General features: G+C 38.7%; 1 pseudogene; it reads right to left on the reverse strand.

Annotated features, from left to right (window-relative positions):
- Window positions 1-305: 305 nt before the first annotated feature.
- Window positions 306-1,211, reverse strand: LOC145032458 (zinc finger A20 and AN1 domain-containing stress-associated protein 5 pseudogene; annotated as a pseudogene).
- Between the last annotated feature and the right edge of the window lie 20,264 nt (window positions 1,212-21,475).

The following is a 21,475-nucleotide window of genomic DNA, read 5'->3' on the forward strand; positions in this document are numbered from 1 at the left end:
TCCACAAAATGTATATCTATATCCGGAAATGCGATTTTTTATGCCTAGTTTTTAAAATCCAAGCCCAAAAAGTATGTACGGCCGGTATTTTTCCTTTATTTTATTCAAATATAAAGCTAAATTAATCAATTTTATTTATTACTTGGGCTATCTTGCTTCATCAATAATTTGCGGCATCTGGACAGCCACATCCCCAGAATACTTTGCTGGTAAAGTTGGTCCATCCACCATGAGCTGCATTCTCCTTTTTCTGACTTTTTTTTTTCTTTTTTTTTATTTATATTTTCTAAATTGCCAGCTAAAACTTGAGAGCGAAATAATGATTATAAATTTAATAAAAAATATTAAGCACCGTAATTCATGAAAAGTCCCACTAACATGATAAATCAAATTGACAATATTACCCTCAACTTTTTTTTTTCTTTTATCAAATTTCACATACCATACCCCACACCCCCAACCCAACCCTTCCTTTTTTCCCACCGGAAAAACGTGACGTAAGCACCCTATCTTTCGCTACTTTTTCTGTTCGTAAGCTCCGCCCCATATTTTTACAACGGAGATGCGAAAACGAGATGAATTGATTATCCGGATGATGTCGTTTTGTCTCTCTCCAGACTCCGCGTCATACCTTGAGAATTTTCGCCGCTCTAACAACTGGATTTTCGCGAGCGATAGCCTCACGTCCGGCGGCTTTGTAGTCGTAGTTACAGTCATGTCGATCGGAGTATCGGTGCTCGGAACAAAACATCTCGCCACAGCGGCACCTAAACCCCATCAGTCCAACCTTCCTCTTGCAACCTGAGCACCTGTTCACCTCCCGCTTCTTAAACATGTTACAGACGCTCTTATCGAACGGATCCACCACCTCCAATCGTCGTTTTTGAGGCAGATCCAACTTTTCCGGCGAGGCAGCGGAGTTCGGTCTGATGTCAACGATAACACCGCTCTTCGGATCCGATCTATCCGGCGACGATCTACGGTCATCTGAAGCGGACATCTTTGAAGAGGCGGCGGGGATCGGCGGTGTGCACAAGGTCAAGGTTTCAGGAACTTTGAGCTCGGTCTCCTCCATCTCTCTCTTCTGAGCCATACCTTTTTGGGATGAGAGAGAGAGAGAGAAAGAGAGAGAGAGAGGGGGGAGAGAAAGAGAACGTGTGTGAAGGGAAAGAGATTGCGGTTTTAGAAAGAGAAAGAGGTTGGGGATGGGATGGGAATAACTTTAAAGGTCTGAAAGTGGTGATGGTCGAAATGACGGTAATACCCTTCTGAGTAGTATAATCACTTCTGACAACTTGCATTCACAAGTCACAACTGAAAAAGAAAGAATACCCTGCCAAGCAAATTATACTCCTATTAATATTATAGATTTGTTAAATACAAATTCTTCTTTCAACACCTAACTAATACATTTCAATTTCTATTTCTAAAGTTACATTTTTTACTTAAGTCAGACTTTAACCTGTAGAGGATGCATGTCCAATAACTTTTAATAATTTAATAATTATTAAAAAAACTCTTTTATAATTTGGTGACCATAACGGGAGTCCCTCTTATCAAACAACCATATTTCTCAAAAATATCATAAAATTAAATGCAATTCGTGCCGTGATATTACTTTTTAAAGCTTTTGCTGAAAAACAACGATTACATTACATGGATATGGATGGTTTGTGAGATCCATTAATTTTATGAACTACTTTTGCCACATATATTTCTAGAAGATAAACACTACTTTTCGCAAATAGCTCTCTTGGGCTGAGTTAATTATTTCATTAACTTTTTATTTTTCTTGGCTAATTTTTCATAGTCCATGGAATTGTTGAACATTAGGTGAGAAACTTTAAAAGCAAGTGAACATTAGGCCTTTTTTGCATCAAAGAACAATTTGCAATGAAAGTCAACTGAAGATATCCATGGTTGGAACCCTTGTACACCAAAAATATTACTACTGCTCTAAGATTTAAAGAAAAAACTTGTAACAGTTAAATAGAAAGTGGAAGAGTTTATTTAGTAGTCCATAAAACTTGTAGAAGTGGTTGAATTTGACAATATTATGACACTAGTTCATATAGTTCTTATAATTGACAGATAATGGCTGGTCTAGTGGATCAGTATCTTCTGGCTTGGAATAGTCTAGCTCTAAAAATGGTGACACAATGCCTGATTATTTTGGTAGACGTGTGCAGAATGTGCTCACACTATTGAAAGACATTGGCTATCGTTAATTGATTAAACTAGTGGAACGAATGATGTCCTTTACACACTATACACTACCACAGTATACTCAAACTCCCTTCATCATGCTTTGTTTTAGTTTGTATAGCAAAATGTATGGAAATGATATAAATGAACTCTTGTTATCACTATACAATGACTGAACTCTTGTTGTGGAGTATTATAACTATTTTATATATGCATCCAGGGAGATAGGAGGCATATATGGTTGGCTGAATGCTGATCTCTGCTTTCTTGGACTACTAGCTCTAAATGTAACTTCAATGTATTTCTTGAATTTTTATCAAATTGTGAATGCTTCTTTTAAAATTACGACATTAGCAGATGTTAGTCAAGCTTCAAAAGTTTCCTCGATATAGTGTTTTCTTAATATACTATACTCGGCTACTCGCTCCATGTTCACTTGAAATGTCAATAATTCTATAAATTGGTGGATTTTTTAAAGTACAATAAGCTAATGAAAAATTGAAATCACAAAGTTTTGACCTGTGATAGAAAAAACTGAAAATAAGATGTCATAATAACCGTATAAACTTATGAATGAAAGTGTTCTGCTATTTATTGTATTCACCAATCCTCAAAAAGTTTTTTTTTGATTCCATTGATGCAATTCAGATGAAACATTTGCCAATAATATAGAAAATGATCAAATGTTTCGTTGCTATTTCGAGGGGTGTGAATGACATCTTCTGCAATTTTCAGGGGGCAAAAAGTAAATTTCAGATGATATTAATTTGGTTTGTCCACACGGCTCGCGTAACCTGTACAGGTGGACTAAAGAAATTAATGGTGTATATATGCAGACTACTATGAGCGAGCCCTAACTAATGTTGTTCTGAGCATTCAAAGGGGAAAGAATCTAGAGTTATGATTTACATGTTTCCATTAGCTCCTGGAGCATCTAAAGCTACTGGATTCCATAAATGGGGATCACCCTTTAATGATTTATGGTGTTGTTATGGAACAGGTTTGAATTTCTACTTTATCCGGATTTAGATGGGGTAACAAAAGAGAAAAATTTACGACTTTGATAGATTATCTCAAATGGTTTCTTTAGGGATTGAGTCATTTTCGAAAATGGGCGATTCAATATACTTTGAAGAAGTGGCATCATCATCTGGTACATATCAAGCTCACTTGAAATCAAGGCGGCTTTTTCTTGCACAGAAAGTTGAGCGTGTTGTTGTGTTGTGTCATGGGATCCTCACTTTCGAGTCATAGTGACCATTTCCTCAAAGAAGGTAGACATAACATCACATTTCTTTGTAAAGTACATTATTATTTTTTTATCATTTTATCTATAGAATACCGTATTGGACAACTTCAAATTCAAAATCAACACTTAGGGGTGTTTGATAAGAAAAAAATAAGCTACTTATTGCTTATTGTTTAATCCCACCGTAATAAGCAAATTTAAGTGTTTTGATAGAACTCTTTAAAAATCAGTTTATTGTGGTAGGAATAAGCAAAATAAACTGATTTTAAAAAGCAAGGGGGGAATGCTTATTGCTTATTAGTCATTTTACTCATATAAGTTGTTTTGTTTGCGAAACACGTAAAATACTTATTGCTTATTGCTTATTCCCACCGCAATAAATTGATTCAAACACATTTTAAAAAATGCTTATTCTCACCGTAATAAACTAATAAGCTAAAAACTATTTATCCAAACACCCCCTTAATGACTGATTGGCTGGGCTATTCCTATAACGACTCCAGATATGATTTTTTAAATCAAAAACCTAAAATAAAAAGAACTCTTTACCATTCTTTGTTGATACAGACACTTTCTTATCGGTTTCAAAACAATAGAGCTCAAATGACAAAATTAACCTTGATCTCCCGATAACTCGTAGGATGGAAACAACTCAAGTTTCAGGGTACCATTATTTACAATCTCATTTGATAAAATATGTTTCTATTGGCACACATTTGATAATTCAATAAAAATACATGGTGTTTGGGAATGCTTTTTAACCTAAAAAGTTCTTTTCAATAAAAGGACTTTTTGTCTTATAGCTTTTTTGTAAAAGAAGGTTTTAAAAGGTGTTTGGATTATCTTTTGAATAAGCAAAGGCTAAAAAGACAAAAGTTACAAAAATTCACAATTTCTACCTTTTAAAATAGCTCATTTTTCTTCTTGTCAAAAAGTCATTCTAAAAGTACTTTTTGATTTGGCAAACACCTTTTCTGTCACACCCCAAAACCGGAACGACGAATTTTTGGCCTCCTTCAAGTCTTGGGCCCCCACAGCTAACCCATTGGCCCAGTTCGAGTTCAATCAGCTTCTAGCCCATTTTTCTTCAATATTTCTTCAATTTGAGCCCAATTTGTCTCTCCACATCACTCAAAGCTTCCGCAAACTCCTAAACATCGATCTTGCACACTCAAGAATTCTCTCGTGCCTTTTAAATTAAAGTCCAACACTTTTACGACTCCAAGCAATTGACAAGCCCACTCCATGAATCACCTTCATAGCCATCAAGCATAAAATCCCCATTGCCCTTCAAGTCCAATCACCTCCCAAAAATCCCGCTCCGCTAGTCTCCAAAAACATCTGCAAAAACGCTCAAGAAACTAGAAAGTACCCGAAATGGTCATAAAAATAACAAAAAGGAAAATATGCATAGAAATTAACTAAAATGCGAATGAAATGTGCTCAAAAAACTCTAAAAGAAGTAAATAAAATGAAGTTATCAAGTATCCTCTGTTATAGTATTTGTATATGATAGTATTCTCCTAAACTATACCTATTATAGTTTACTAGTGATTTCTGTAATTGAATAGATGACTGAATGTATACCTTTGCTACCCAAAGGTACTGAACTGATTGATAGTACTTTTATATCTACATATGTATACATAATATATATCTAATATTTAGACGACCTTTAGACAAATAACTGATACCCCAAGTCCACATCCAAACAAGGAAAAGGAAATAAAGCGAGTTAGCAGTCCTAAGTCCTTTAAACATTATTTATATAACTATACATATATAGACATGCTTTTGACAGTATATAAGTTTAAAAGAGGTTTTCTAATACATTTAAAGAGTTTTGAACAATAAATAATGATGACTTGATGTCAGTTTATAAAACGATTTAAAAGTAGTTTGTTTGATAACACAGTTTAAAGTCAATAAAATCCTTTGTTTGAAACACAATTTAAAGTATATAAAACCCTTTGTTTGAAACACAGTTATAAATTAATGAAATCCTTTGTTTGAAACACGGTTTGAAGTATATGAAATCCTTTGTTTGAAACACAGTTACAAATCACATGTGATTGATTATATAACTAGCATGTTTTCTACTTGTATCCCCCCATAAAAGCATTTAAAATCATTTAAAAGATAAGTTAATGGGTATGAACTCACCTGTAGTGAGTGATACATAAGTATGTTTGGAAAAGGATGTAGAGTGTCAGGTGAAACCTTAAGCACACAAAGATCCTAATAAACATATAATGACATGTTTGTGTACTTGATTAGTGTATAAACAACTAATTATAAGGGATAACACCCTAATAGACTAGGAAACTCTAATATTTATGGGGTACAATCACATATGATTGCACACTTAGGGTGTATGGCAACCCTAAAGAGTTTACAGTCCAAATGGCATGACCAAATGAGTTTGTGGTCCAATGGGTTCACGGTCTAATGACCTTACGGTCATGGAGTTCACGGTCTAAGGAGGTTCAACCGCAAACTTATCAAATCATTCACAAATGATGGTTTTCAAGGGCTTCATTCAAAGGCATCGGATTCTAGGGACCATGCTTAGCCTTAGGAAGGGTTTAAGGTCTCTAATGCACCTTTCATTAGGGTTTACGGTCTAAGGAGATACACTTAGACCGTAAACACCTTTGTTCTTGGATAAATGATGATTTCAAGTCCATAAATAAGAATCCTAACTAGATACAAGTATAGAAGATAGATACTTACAATTTGGAAGCAAGGAATGGTGTTTTTGGTCCAAAACACAACCGTGTTCTTGAGAAACTTTGATGATCTAGATAAAAGATGAAATCCTTAAATGAATCAAGAGTGAAACACGGATTTAGGAAGGATCTAACACACAATGAAGGAATCACTTACTTGTTTGAAGATTTGGAAGCAAAAATCTTATGATACTTGAGAGAGTTTTCGATATTTTTTGGCTTGTAAAGGAAAGAAATGATCAAGATGATCATTAACTACACATATAAAGGGAGTTTTCGGTTACCATGACCTTAAGCTCTTAGTTTCCTGACCATAATGAGGAGGTTTACGGTTTGCTAAATGGTTTGGAACTTAAACTAACACTTCCAAATACCGATTCCTTTGATGTACTTGTCTCAGAATACCCAGAATAGACCCTAAACAGTGTTAAAAGATATTAACACGAGTCTAACTTGGATAGATTTGAACGTTTATACAAGCTAGAAATTTCAGATGTCACATCATCCCCCCGTTAAAGAGAATTTCGTCCTGAAATTAGAGTTTAAGCAACTAAGTTATTACAAATAACTAAGTAAAAAGATGAGGATATTTCGGTTTCATTTGATCCTCACACTCCCAAGTGAATTCAGGTCCTCGCTTGGCATTCCAGCGAACCTTCACTATCGGGATACGACTTTGCTTCGTTTTCTTGACCTCTCGGTCCATGATCTCTACTAGTTCCTCCACAAAGTTGAGGCTCTCGTTGATCTCGATCTCGTCGAGTGGGATTACAAGAGTCTCGTCGGATGGACACTTTGTCAAGTTCAAGACGTGGAAAGTAGAATGTACGTTACTGAGTTCGCGGGGTAGATTGATTTTGTAAGCTACAGGGTTGATTCTAGCGAGAATCTCGAAAGGCCCTATGTATCTTAGATTGAGCTTCCTACGCTTTCCGAAGCGTATCAAGCCCTTCCAGGGTGAGACTTTCAAAAGAACGCGGTCTCCCACCTAGAATTCCAAATGCTTCTTTCGTTTGTCCGTAGCTTTTCTATCGGTCTCTAGAGGCTTTCAACCGTTCACGAATCTGAACGATATTCTCTGTCGTTTCCCGAATGATCTCCGGACCTGTGAGAGTGCTGTCAGGAACTCGTCCTTTAGCTAACTGAGTGTCACCCACCTCAGCCCAGCACAGAGGGGATCTGCACTTCCGGCCATAGAGGGCTTCAAATGGAGCAACCTTTATGCTCGCGTGATAATTGTTGTTGTAGGAAAATTCGACAAGGGGTAAATGAGTATCCCATGCCTTCCCAAAGTCGATCACATAGGCTCGTAACATATCTTCTAAGGTTTGTATCGCTCTCTCACTTTGCCCGTCGGTTTGTAGATGGTAAGTTGTACTCATGTCCAGCCTAGTTCCTAGGAAACATTGTAGCGACTGCCAAAACCTCAAAGTGAATCTACTATCTCTATCATAGAAAATAGATATAGGAACACCATACATTTGTACGATCTCTCGTATGTATGTTCTCGTGAGTTTCTTCATCTTGTCAGTCTCTTTGATTGGTAGGAAATGCGTGGATTTGTTCAATCTATCGACGATGACCCAAATGGTATCAAGTCCACCCGTTGTCTTGGGCAACTTGGTTATGAAGTCCATAATAATTCGCTCCCATTTCCAATCCGGTATCTCCGGTTTTCGTATTAATTATGAGGGTTTCTGGTACTCGACCTTAACCTTTGCGCAAGTAAGACATTTACTCACGAAGATAGCAAGATATGCTTTCATGTTAGGCCACCAGTATAGTTTCTTAATATCTTGATACATCTTATCTGAACCTGGGTGGACGGAATATCTAGTGATGTGTGCTTCAGTCATGACCAAGTCTCGGAGTCCACCGTGTTTCGGTGTCCAAATACGATCCATGAGATATAAGGCTCCGCCACCCTTAACTTCTAAGTTCTTATCCATCCCTCTCTGGGATTCACTCGCCACAATTTCAGGTTTCAAGGCTTCTAGTTGAGCCTCCTTAATTTTTGTGAACAAGTGTGAATGGATAGTCATAGTCAAAGTTTTGACCCTCTGATCAGATTATTATTTCCGACTCAGGTGTCAGCTACTACATTGGGTTTGTCGGGGTGATAACGAATTTCGCATTCGTAGTCATTGAGTAGCTCGACCCACCGTCGTTGTATCATGTCGAGCTCCTTCTGATCGAATATGTGTTGAAGGCACTTGTGGACTGTAAGGATAGTACTCTTTGTACCATACATGTAGTGTCTCCAGATCTTTAGACCACTGCTCCTAACTCAAGTTCGTGTGTTGTATAGTTGACTTCGTATGTCTTAATATGACGGGAGTCATAGGCAATCACCTTTCGTCTTTGCATAAGAACACAACCAAGCCCTTGGTTAGATGCATTGCAATATAGAACGAAATCTTTTATCCCTTCTAGGAGGGATATTATCGGTGCGGTGCACAAGGCTTGTTTTAGTATTTGGAACGCCTTCTCTTGTTTCTCTTCCCAGTCAAAGGTCATGCCTTTATGGGTCAATCAAGTAAGCGATTTCGCGATGCTAGAGAAGTTCTGTATGAACCTGCGACAGTAGCCAGCGAGACCTAGAAATTGATGAATTTATGTAGGTGTCTTTGGTGTTGACCAGTTCTCAATGGCCTTGATTTTGGAAGGGTCTACGTGAATTCCCTTTTCACTAACAACGTTGCCCAATAATTCGACTCTTCGGATCCAAAACTTGCACGTAGAGAACTTCGCATAGATCTTCTCTGATCGTAATGTTTCTAAGACTCTTCGTAGGTGTTGACTATGCTCCTCCTTACTTCGAGAGTATATAAGTATGTCATCAATGAAGCCAATGACGAACTGATCCAAGTAAGGATGACACACCCTATTCATTAGATCCATGAATAAAGTTGATGTGTTTGTTAATCCGAACGGCATCACTACATACTCGTAGTGTCTATAACGAGTTCGGAAGGATTTCTTGGGGACAACCTCTTCTAACACTTGTAACTGGTGATATCAGGATCATAGATCTATTTTCGAGAAGTAGTTCGCTCCTTGAAGTTGATCAAATAAGTCATCAATGTGGGGTAAAGGATAGAGATTCTTGATGGTAAGTTTTTTCAACTCTCTGTAGTCGATGCACATACGAAACGATCTGTCTTTATTCTTTACGAACAAGATCAGTGCTCCCCATGGTGAGAAGCTTGGCCTAATGAATCCCTTCCTGAGAAGTTTGTTAAGGTGACTGGAAAGTTCCTGCATCTGGGCTGGTTTCAGACGATAAGGAGATTTGGCTACAGGGGTAGCTCCTAACACTAAGTCGATTCTGAACGCGACTTGGCGTTGCGGTGGTAATCCTGGAAGTTCTTCTGGAAAGACATCGGGAAAGTCGCGTACTTCTGGAACGTTCTTAATGTCTTTCACTTCTTGACTCGTATCGAATATGTGTGTAAGGAATGCATGATATTCCTTTCGTAAGCACTTTTGAGCTTGAATACATGAAATGATACGAAGGTTTGTACTTGATTTGTCGACGTAGATAACTAGAGTTTCATTGTTAGGGAGGTTAAGACGAACTGCTTTTTCAAAGCACATGATGTCGGCGTGAAGAAGACTTAACCAATCCATGCTGATTATGACGTCGAAACTTTTAATTGTGACCGTCATGTGGTCGATTTGGAAAGAATGACCATATAAAGTTAAAGTATAACCAATGTATATGCAGTTAGTGCTTTTCGTTTTCCCGTTTGCCATTTCTACAGTGAATGATTCCTCTAGTTCATGTGGTTTTTGTTTAAGTAAGGGAGTAAATTTCTGGTTTATGAAACTCCTCTCCGCACCACTATCAAATAGTATGCAAGCATAAGAATTATCGAGGAGAAACGTACCAGTAAGCACCGTAGGATCAGCTACGACTTCCTCGTGGCCTATCGCCAGAATTCTTCCTACTCCGCCAACATTTCCTGCCTTCAGGCATTCTCTCTTAAAATGACCAACCTCGCCACAACCATAGCAAGCTTGGCCCACAACAATGTCGGGGACTTGGTTAATTGGCCTTGCTGGAGCCTTGCAGAATCGGGCAGTGTGCCCTTTCCTGTTGCGGTTAGCACACTGCATTTCCCGACAACACCATTATGATGGAAAGTGCATTTATTGCACTTGTGCAAATTCCCGGTATACTATTTCCTCGGCACAGTATCAGTAGGTGCAATCGCGGCATGAACAACCACAACTTGCTTCTTTTTGGCAGAGTTCTGCGCCGATTTGCCCTTTTTTATCCCAGAACTTTCGCTTGTTGTCAACGGCTTTTGAGGGTTTTGAGATAGTCAGGGTTGTTGTTATTGTAGGGGTAAGGACTCCATGATCAATGAGTCGTTGTTCCAATCACTTGGCACTGTCGAAAGTAGGGGGTTTGAAGCTAAGATATTCCCTGTAATGGAGGCACTAGCCCCCAAATGTACCTCTCAATCTTCTTTCCCTCGGTGGGAACCATATTGGGACATAGTGCCACCAGATCGCTGACTATGGCAGTGTAAGCCACTATGTTGGAGCCCTTCATGGTCAGGCTCCAGAGTTCTTGTTCCAGTTTTTGAACCTAGCCCCTCGGGCAGTATTCTTCAATCATCAGCCCTTTAAGAGCTTCCCAGCCCATAGCATTAGCCACTATTAGAGTTAGTGACTTGACATGGCTATTCCACCACGTCAGGGCTCTATCGCTGAAGGTGCATGCAACAAATTTGACTTTGCTTCCTTTAGTACAGGAACAGATCTTAAAGATCGATTCCGTCTTCTCGAACCATTGTGACAGAGCAATGATTCCACCGATTCCATTGAAGATTCGGGATTTACAGTTAGTGAAGTCTTTATAAGAGCACTCTCGCGAGCGCACGATGACGTCACCTGGTGTGGAATGAACGATTGTTCCACCTCCGCTAGTACCTTGGTTGTTGTGGTATTGTACCATGTTCGTCGCAACAGCCGCAGCTACTGCAACATTAAGATCCGTTGTGTCGAATTGTGTAGGAGGTGGTGGAGTTGTAGTTATCGGAGGATCACGCCTTGTTGACTTACGAGGAGGCATCCTTCAACTATAAGTTAAAAAGATGAGCACAAAGATAAGAATCCAATAGTGAAATTAATAAATGAGTCCCATGAACTAAATCGCCATAGTTCAACAACTAGATAAGAGTGTATGTTTGAAATATAGACACAATAGTGGAGTAGGGAAAACACAAGAATAAAGATTTTCCAATAGATTAGATAACTATCAAAATTATTGGTATTATTGATGTAATAAGTTCGGGAAAATGACCTAACAGTAGGTCTTACATCAAGCCATAATGGAAAATGTTGACAGTTTAGAAGTCTAGTTATAGTGCTTGTAAGATAGGAATATTTTACAGAACAGTGCTACTTAAAGCATAGATAAGAAAGGCTATTCCTTAAACCAAAAGAAAAGATGAGCCAGACATCTTCTACTGGTGACGGGTACTCCTCGGGCAAACCCTCAGATATGCCAGTTGACAAACTATGTCCTGAAGATGTCGCTCATGAGCTCTCTGACGCACTCGAAGTTCTAAGACTTCAGCTTGGGATGCAACTAGTTCCTGCTGCAGAGTCTCATTAAATCTCCTAGTCCTTTCCATAGCTTCTTCAAGATGGATAATACGGACCGTGTTAATGCCCGAATTGGCATCGATTTCCATGACTTGGTCGATAGCTGCCCGACCTTGCTCACCATTCCGAGAAATCCTGAGAACCATAAAAGGCAAGACTCGGTCAGCTGAGCCTCCCTCGCTTAGATTGTAAAAGCTTCGGTCCCCATTGAAGGGTAAGGGTTGACCCTGTTCATCACTCCAACGATTCAAGTTTGTCACCCACAACGGTGTGGGACCTTGAAATGCTGGTCGGGGTTGAGATTTGGGATTGGAGCCTCTTGAGGTAGGTTGTTGACTTCAGGTTCGGAGTCAGAACCATCAGAAAAGCCTTCAACGTGGTGATCATCCAAAGGGATTGGATGATCATCTTCTGGATCTTCTTCAATCCATCCAACATTGCCTTCGTTTGGGAAGTACGGGTCGTCATGAGGATGGAATCCATCCATGATATCTACACGAGAAAATGGTTATAAGAATATAATACAAATAGATGTACTACTTAAGATAATTATAAGATGATCCTTACCAGTTACTTCAATACTTGCATAGTGCATACCAGTCATATAAAATCAAAAGATGATAGACCTTCGAATAAGTAACCCTAACTCCAAATCCACAACCAAACAAGGAACAGGAAGTAAAGCAAAGACCACAAATTCTAAGTCTATGACACCTTAATCTCATATAACCTTAGTGTATCCACTTAGAAACCATTGACCTACTAGTAAAGACCTTTTTAGTTCTCAGATAAGTAATTATAGTAACACAAAATAATCATATATAATTTTAGGTTTATGTTCTGTTCTAATGTTCTCATTATAGTAGTTTTGGTAAGTTTATAGACTTGTTGCCACATCACAACCATCGTTGGGCATATGCTAATCACTCCTCGGATCAACATAGTTAATCAGGCTATGTTATTCCTAGAATTGACCATACATCCCTAAGCCTACTTGTAATATTCAACAATCGTAATACTTTTGTTATGTTCTAGTGACACTGATTTTAGTATGAATGTAGGTATGTATACATAGTTAAATATTTTTTTATTTAAAAGTATAAACTCTTGGTCAGAGTATTTTAATCCCGTTGTGTTTATAGTTTGTATATCTTTTATGGGTTGATATACTCGATTCACTATAAACAATGCTCTGATACCAATCTGTCACACCCTAAAACCGGAACGACGGAAACGTTCCGGGGCGGAGGACGTCATGTATAGTATCATAACAATGCAAAGTAGTAAATAATCAACAACATCATCCATTGCATTAATAGTATAAATTCATACAAGTGTTTTCTTTTCATAGTAATAAGACACCAAAAATGAATAATCAAAATAAAAGACAAGTCTTGACTGTGTTGCGTCTTCTCAAAACCTGTCATCGATACATGTCTACTGATGACCTGAGAATACAAGTTATTTTGAAAGCGTAGATCAACATTTAAGCTGGTGAGTTCATATGTATTTATTGTCAATGTTTGTATAAGTTTGATGAAAATGATTGTAAATGTTCAATGTAAATGTTTGTATATGTTTGAAAACTCCTAGAAAATCCTATATTTTCTACTAGTATAAAAAGTAGTCTTCTACCAAGACCCGACTGTTTTGTATGTTTGTTTTTCAGTAAAAGTGAATGCTTTTCCCAAATATGACTATCATTACCAAAATATAGTTTTATATTACCCTTTATGTGAGAAGATCACAATTTGAATATAATGGGAAAATGTATGTGTACTATAGTATTATTTGTTTTAACTACTGAAGTAATAACTACCTTAAAACCAGTGATTTAATTAAGGCAAAATGTGATAAGATTGTTACCATACTAAACTGACTATAACACGACGATGAAAGACGTCGGAAGAAATGATATTTGGCACCCGTAGACTTGCAAATCCCATTGTAGCGAACAACACGGGTGTAGGGTAGTCAATCCAGTATAGATCTATACGCGAACTCACGCTCTCCCTCCAGGAGATTCTGGTTACAAAACGTGACACAACGAAATGGTCGCTGTGTCATGAAGTAGTATCTCACATAATGTTATTTCTGAACCTTGTTCTAGTATACTTGTTATAGTAATAGTATTCTAAGTATAGTATTCTATGTATAGTATGCTCTGTATAGTAATCTCTGTTATAGTATTCTCTGTTATAGTATTCTCTGTATATTATTCTCTGTTATAGTATTCTCTGTTATATTATCCTCTGTTATAGTGTTCTCTATTATAGTATTCTCTGTTATAGTATTCTCTGTTATAGTATTCTCCATATAGTATTCTCTATTATAGTATTCTTTGTTATATTATCCTCTATTATAGCATTTGTATATGATAGTATTCTCCTAAACTATACCTATTATATTTTACTAGTGAATTCTATAATTGAATAAATGACTGAATGTATACCTTTGCTACTCAAAGGTACTGAATTGATTTATAGTACTTTTATATCTACATATGTATACATAATATATATCTAATATTTAGATGACCTTTGGACATATAACCGATACCCTAATTCCACATCCAAACAAGGAAAAGGAAATGAAGCGAGTCCTAAGTCCTTTAAACATTATTTATATAACTATACATATATAGACATGCTTTTGACAGTATATAAGTTTAAAAGAGGTTTTCTAATACATTTAAAGACTTTTGAACAATAAATAATGATGACTTGATGTCAGTTTATAAAACGATTTAAAAGTAGTTTGTTTGATAACACAGTTTAAAGTCAATGAAATCCTATGTTTGAAACACAATGTGAAGTATATGAAATCCTTTGTTTGAAACATAGTTATAAATCAATGAAATCCTTTGTTTGAAACACAATTTGAAGTATATGAAATCCTTTATTTGAAGCACAACTATAAATCACATGTGATTGATTATATAACTAGCATGTTTTCTACTTGTATTTCCCCCACAAAAGCATTTAAAATCATTTAAAAGATAAGTTAAGGGGTATGAACTCACCTGTAGTAAGTGATGCGGAAGTATGTTTGGAAAAGGATGTAGAGTGTCAGGTGAAACCTTGAGCACACAAAGATCCTAATAAACATATAATGACATGTTTGTGAACTTGATTAGTGTATAAACAACTAATTATAAGGGATAACACCCTAGTAGACTAGGAAACTCTAAGATTTATGGGGTACAATTACATATGATTGCACACTTAGGGTGTATGGCCACCCTAAAGAGTTTATGGTCCAAATGGCATGACCCAGTGAGTTTGTTGTCCAATGGGGTTCACAGTCTAAAGAGGTTCAACCACAAACTAATCAAATCATTCACAAATGATGGTTTTCAAGGGCTTCATTCAAAGGCATCAGATTCTAAGGACCATGATTAGCCTTAGAAAGGGTTTAAGGTCTCTAGTGCACCTTTCATTAGGGTTTACAATCTAAGGAGATACGCTTAGATCGTAAGCTCTAAGTTTCCTAACCATAAACTCCTTTTGAGGAGGTTTACGGTTTGCTAGATGGTTTGGAACTTAAACTGACACTTCCGAATATTGATTCCTTTGATGTAGTTGTCTCACAATACCCATAATAGACCCTAAACAGTGCTAAAAGATAACAACACAAGTCTAAATTGGATAGATTTGAACGTTTATACAAGCTAGAAATTTCAGGTTGTCACATTTTCTAAAAGATCAAAAAGTTCTTTTGAAAAGTAATCCCGAACACCCTCTAAATTCATGGCTTTTAAGTTTGTGACATCCCTATTTTCACGGCCAGAAAAGACCAATTTTGTTTATGCTTTATAAAAATCAGAGTACCTCTTTTTAATAAAAATGTGCAGTGAAACATGATAGATACGTTATCAGGGCATTTCCGAAGAAAAGTATTTTTATTCATTTTAAAACATTTGGGATGTCATCGTCAATACAAAAACATATGCATAAACAAAACTTACATTCATTATCACTAGTGATTTATATCTCCTTAATCTCTCAGTGTAATGTGACTTCATATCAACACCTGTGATATAAATAAACCGAGTGGGTCAGGTTGGGAAACCTGATGAGTACATAGGGTTTTCAACCCACAATAATATAATTATTATGTTTAATCATCAAACAGTTAACCCAATTACCCATCCTCATTATCTTCTTTACTCTTAAGGATCTACCATAAGAATCAGCTATTTCTCATTTATTCATTCCTAAGAATTATCCAAAGGAATAGGTACGAAGTCCATCGTTATCAATGGCACAGTTGTCAAGCACAGCTGCTAGTTCTATCAATTAGGCGCAGCTGCCAGAATTGTGCCATTCTATGTGAGGCGCAACTGCCAGTATTGTCCTTCGAGCCCAACTGCTAGGGTTATCTCATTTATTGACAATATCGTTTTCGAGAGTCCACTCGCAATACATGTCAATGGGTTTTTAGAGTACACCGGTGAACACGTCGCTCACAACACCTACAGGTTGCGAGCCTGCTAGTGTTCCACTAGACTGTCTAGAATGGTCCGTGGTTGTCATCCATACTCTGGTAGATGACGGGGCCAACATTTGGGAACAAGGCTTCTCACATCGTCCACCTCTCACCTTTACCTCATGGTTTATATCACATCTCAACTCATCATCAAACTCATATTTCATCTACCCATGTTTTACCCAATATATTACGTAGATATAAATACATATATAGTTTAAATCATATAAAACTTGTATAAAATCGTTCATCCAGCATAGATAACAAGTATATAGATAATATGCACACATAACATGTAGTTTATATAAAATACTTCATATCTATGTGTAAGACGAAAGGGACCATGCACTCACTTGAAAAGGTGGTGATTCCGAACTCAGACAGCGCTTCGCTTCTTAAAAATAATTTCGTTCGACGAACCTAGTATTATTACCACTAGAGTTTAGTCTATTATTCGCCGAGACTAATTAATAGTCTAGCTATTATTACTATTATATAAGCGTTAAACAATACTTATATAACCCATAATAATAGCACCAATACTTATTATAAGTTCCTAATAACGTTACTATAATTAAATAAAAGCTATATTAAACATAGCGTAAGCGTAGCTCACTTACAACGGGTTTTACATAAAAACCGGGCTTTGCTTGGAGCAGCGTTCCCGAGCCAAAAAGCTCTTCTTCTCGGAGCCTTCAAGCACTCCGGGGCTTCCGCCTCGTGCTAGGGAGGTTCCTTAGACTTTTCAGGGGGTTTCGGGGCTAGAGAGAGGTTCTAGAGAGAGTAAAAAGAAGAAACAATAGGAAAGGTGTGAAGAAAATGAGGGTGAGAGAGGTTCTGTTTATAGGGTAAATGGCTGAACTTGGTGCCACATGTCAACATCTAGTGGCAAGACTTGGGGAGAAAACAATGGTTAAGATTGTGTCACATCACCCATTTTCGCACAGCACAGTTCCGACTTCTAAAATCCATAACTTTCACATACGAGCTCTATTTTTGACGTTATTTATATCCACGCGTAGGTAAAATAAGATCTACAACTTTCATTTTGACTCTGTCGGCTAATTCTCGACCGATCTTAAATTTAACAGTACGAGAAGATTATACTGTCAAATGTCCCCGTAAAATTCATAACATCTACATACGGACCATGTTTTCGTCTGTCTTTTTACCGTTGAGTTCCTATTAATGAGATATTCAATTTTCATTTAGTTCGCGTAGGCCAAAAATCGTTCGATCTAAAATTCAAGTTTCGGGTTGTACACTGATAAGCCAAATCTTAGAAAATTCATAACTTCCTCATACGAAGTCAGACTTGGGCGTTCTTTTTTTTTTGTATGTTCTTGGTTTAATGTATATGAAATTTTTTGTTTATATTTCTAAGGCTAAAAATTTCTCCATCGTAAATTCACTAATTACGTCTCCCGGTGTCGTGTCGGTTTTGCCAAAAACTTCGATGGGTCATAACTTCTTTGTTATAACTCGGATTTCGGCGTTCTTTGTATGTACTGAACCCTTGTGACGTATTCTAAAACTTGGTTAAGATTATTTATTATAAATAATCTTTTTTCGAAAAATCGTTTTCGATCCCTATTATCTCTAAATTGACTAGCCCGGATCTACGGACGTTACAATTATCTCCCTCTTAGGATGATTACGTCCAAGAATCATCAACGAAATAGGGCTTACATGATGAATCCATACATTATCTCTTCATCCTAAGTAATCACTCTAGCCCTAGGAATGGGTAAATAACCATTTTACCCCTCCATACTCTCCATTGCTCACTTGACCAATCCTTAAAGTCAACAGAAGTCCAAGTCGAGTCAACAGTCCAAGTTGACCTGACTCGCTTAGTGTACTTGTGCGACTCATCAGGTCCCAACATTTCTCAGTAGTCCCATTAAAGTCCCGTTCATCGAGTTAACCACTAACTCGCCGAGCTATCGCATCGTCCAGCTTATCGGGACAAACCCTAACCAACTCGTCAAGTCGGCTCATCAACTCAGTGAGTCCATTCAGACCCAAATGGTATTCAGACTATTTCAAGGCAAGAAACCCTCTCACACTCTATATCTAATCTCACTAGGCTTGAATGTCACGTAAAGCCATGAGCTTTATGTTTATGCATGGCACTTTTGGGATAAAAATGCCAAGAACATGCTTGAGAAGAAGTTTCTCATCCAAGGAGCTAACATGGATGAACAAAGCAGGGAAATTTCGACTCTAGGGGCCTCTCAAGGTCCAGATCTGATCTCCATTAATAAAAAGGTGCTCAAAACCTTCAAGATCCCAAAATAATATGGAAATGAAGCCCTAAACTCAAAAATCATGAGATCTACCCATACAAATGAAAAAAGTACGAACTTTATACCTTAAACAGAAGCTCCTGGATGTTTAGCAATAGATCTAACGGCCTCTTCACAATCCTTGCTTGAAATCCTCCTCTTCTCTACCAAAAATGCACCAAAGTTCTCAAATAATGGCTCAATACTCTCTCAACAGCTCAAGGGGCGATTAGGGTTTCTCTTAGCGAAGGGAAGCAGATGGGGAGCTGCAAATGAAGCTACAAGTGTCCTTATATAGGCCCAAAACCCGGGGATTTAGGGTTTCCTATCACAGCGCCTACTTGATAAGTCGACTCTCGAACTCGTCGAGTACACGTGGCCACGCCCGAATCTACTCGGCGAGTTGTAGCACCAACTCGCCGAGTTGCTCAATAAAGTTCAAAAATAAATAAGTAAAATAATATGCCTGAGAATCCGGATGGTATACTTCTCCCCTACTAGAATCAAACTTTGCCCTCAAAGTCGTGCTCCTCAAATAATTATGGATGCTGCTCTCGCATCTCTGATTCCGGCTCCCAAGTCATATCGGACCCTTTTCCGATGTTGCCACTGGACCTAAACCAGGGGCACTTCCCTGTTCCCCAGAACCTTCACTTTTCGATCCAAAATCGTGATAGGCCTCTCAATATAATTCAGGATCACATCTACCTGAATGTCCTCCAGTGGTACTACTGTCATCTCATCGGCTACACACTTCCTCAACTGGGACACGTAGCGTGTTATGGATGTGACTCAACTCTGCAGGTAGCTCCAACTGGTATGCTACTCTACCTACTCTGGCGATCACTCTGAAAGGACCGATGTATCGGGGTCCCAACTTACCCTTCTTCCTGAATCGGATCACCACTTTCCATGGGGATACCTTCATGGGCACAAAATCTCCGACCTGAAATTGTAGCTCGAATCGCCGCCTATCCGCATAACTCTTCTAACGACTCTGTGCCGTCAATAACTTGTGCATGACCTGCTAACGACTCTCTGCCTCACTTCTCCCCAGTAAATGGGAGTCCGACACCTCCTCCCATTCAGAAGCTCAAACGGAGGCATACCAATACTCGATTGATAGATGTTGTTGTAAGAAAACTCAGCCAATGGTATGTAAGTGTCCCAACTTCCTCCGAAGTCCATGACACATCCATGCAGCATGTCCTCAAGCATCTGAATCGTCCGCTTGCTCTGCCCGTCCGTCTGGGGGTGATATGCAGTGCTGAAATGCAAGCATATGCCTACTCCTCATGAAATTTCTTCCAAAACCTGGAAGTGAAACGCACATCTCGATTCGACACTATCGAGTCGACACTCCATGTCGTGCTACCACCTCTCTCACATAGATCTTGGTCAATCTCTCTGCAGAAGAACTCTCACCAATAGCAAGGAAGTAAGCACTCTTCTTCAATTGATCCACAATCACCCAAATCGCATCAACTTCACATGCAATCCTCGGTAACTAGGTGATAAAGTCTATCGAGATCTGTTCCCACTTCCACTGGGGAATATCCATCTGCTGCAATGGACCATGTGGACGCTGGTGCTCTACCTTGATCCGACGGCAGGTCAAGCACCTCTCGACTACCCAAGCAACATCCCTCTTCATACAAGGCCACCAGTAATCTCTCTTCCTATCCAAATACATCTTAGTGGCCCCGGGATGGATCGAGAATCTCGATCAATGTGCCTCCTACATCAGTATACGTCGAGCTCCGCCCGTATAGGGCACCCAAATCCGCCCTCAGAAAGTCATATGTCCTCGGCTATTTGTCACAAACTCAGACACCTGTCCAATCACCCGCTCCCTCTTGCGGTGCTTCGGTCTCACGGCCTCCACCTGGGCCTCTCGAATGGTATCTAAGATTGGGGTCATCACCATCATCCCCATACACACATCTCGGATCGAGGTACTATCTGCTCTGCAGCTCAGGGCATCGACTACCACGTTAGCTTTGACCGGATGATACAATATCTCACAATCATAGTCTTTCACCACATCCAACCATCTCCTCTAGTGTATATTTAGGTTGGTCTGGTCCATGAGATACTTCAGGCTCTTGTGGTCTGTGTAGATGGTACACTGAACCCCGTACAAATAATGGTGCCAGATCTTGAGGGCGAACACCACCACCCCCAGCTCTAGATCATGAGTGGGATATCTCGTCTCATGAGGCTTCAATTGCCTCGATGCATATGCTATCACATGCCCTCTTGTATCAGCGCCGCACCCAACCCAGATATAGATGCATCACAATAAAACACAAAATCCTCCACTCCCTCGGGAAAGGTTAACACCGGGGCTTCGCACAACCTCTAGTGAAGAGCCTCAAATGAGGTCTGCTGCTCAGGACCCCAAATAAAAGGTAATGCCCTTCCGGGTCAACTTGGTGAGGAAGAGGACCGTCTTGGAGAAATATCTGATAAATCTCCGATAATAGCCGGCCAAACCCAAAAAACTCCTGATCTCGGCGGGGGATCTCGGAACCTCCCATCTCATAAATGCCTAAATCTGGGTCGGATCAACCAAAATCTCATTCTGATTAACGAGGTATCCCAGGAATTGGACCTCTCGTAACCAGAAATCACACTTGCAAAATTTGGCATAAAGCCTCTTTGATCCAAGAATCTTTCTCAAATGATCCTCATGTTGCTCTCTGGATCTCGAATACACCAAGATATCATCGATGAACATGATCACCGATCGATCCAACATAGGCCTGCGCACCTGGTTCATGAGATCCATGAACGTTGTCAGTGTGTTGGTGAGTCCAAAAGGCATCACCACGAACTCGTAATGCCCATAACAAGTCCTAAAGACCGACTTCTGGATATCCTCTTCAAGGACTCTC

This window comes from Lactuca saligna, chromosome 2, assembly GCF_052625555.1.
Source record: "Lactuca saligna cultivar CGN05327 chromosome 2, ASM5262555v1, whole genome shotgun sequence".
Classification (NCBI taxonomy): domain Eukaryota; kingdom Viridiplantae; phylum Streptophyta; class Magnoliopsida; order Asterales; family Asteraceae; genus Lactuca; species Lactuca saligna.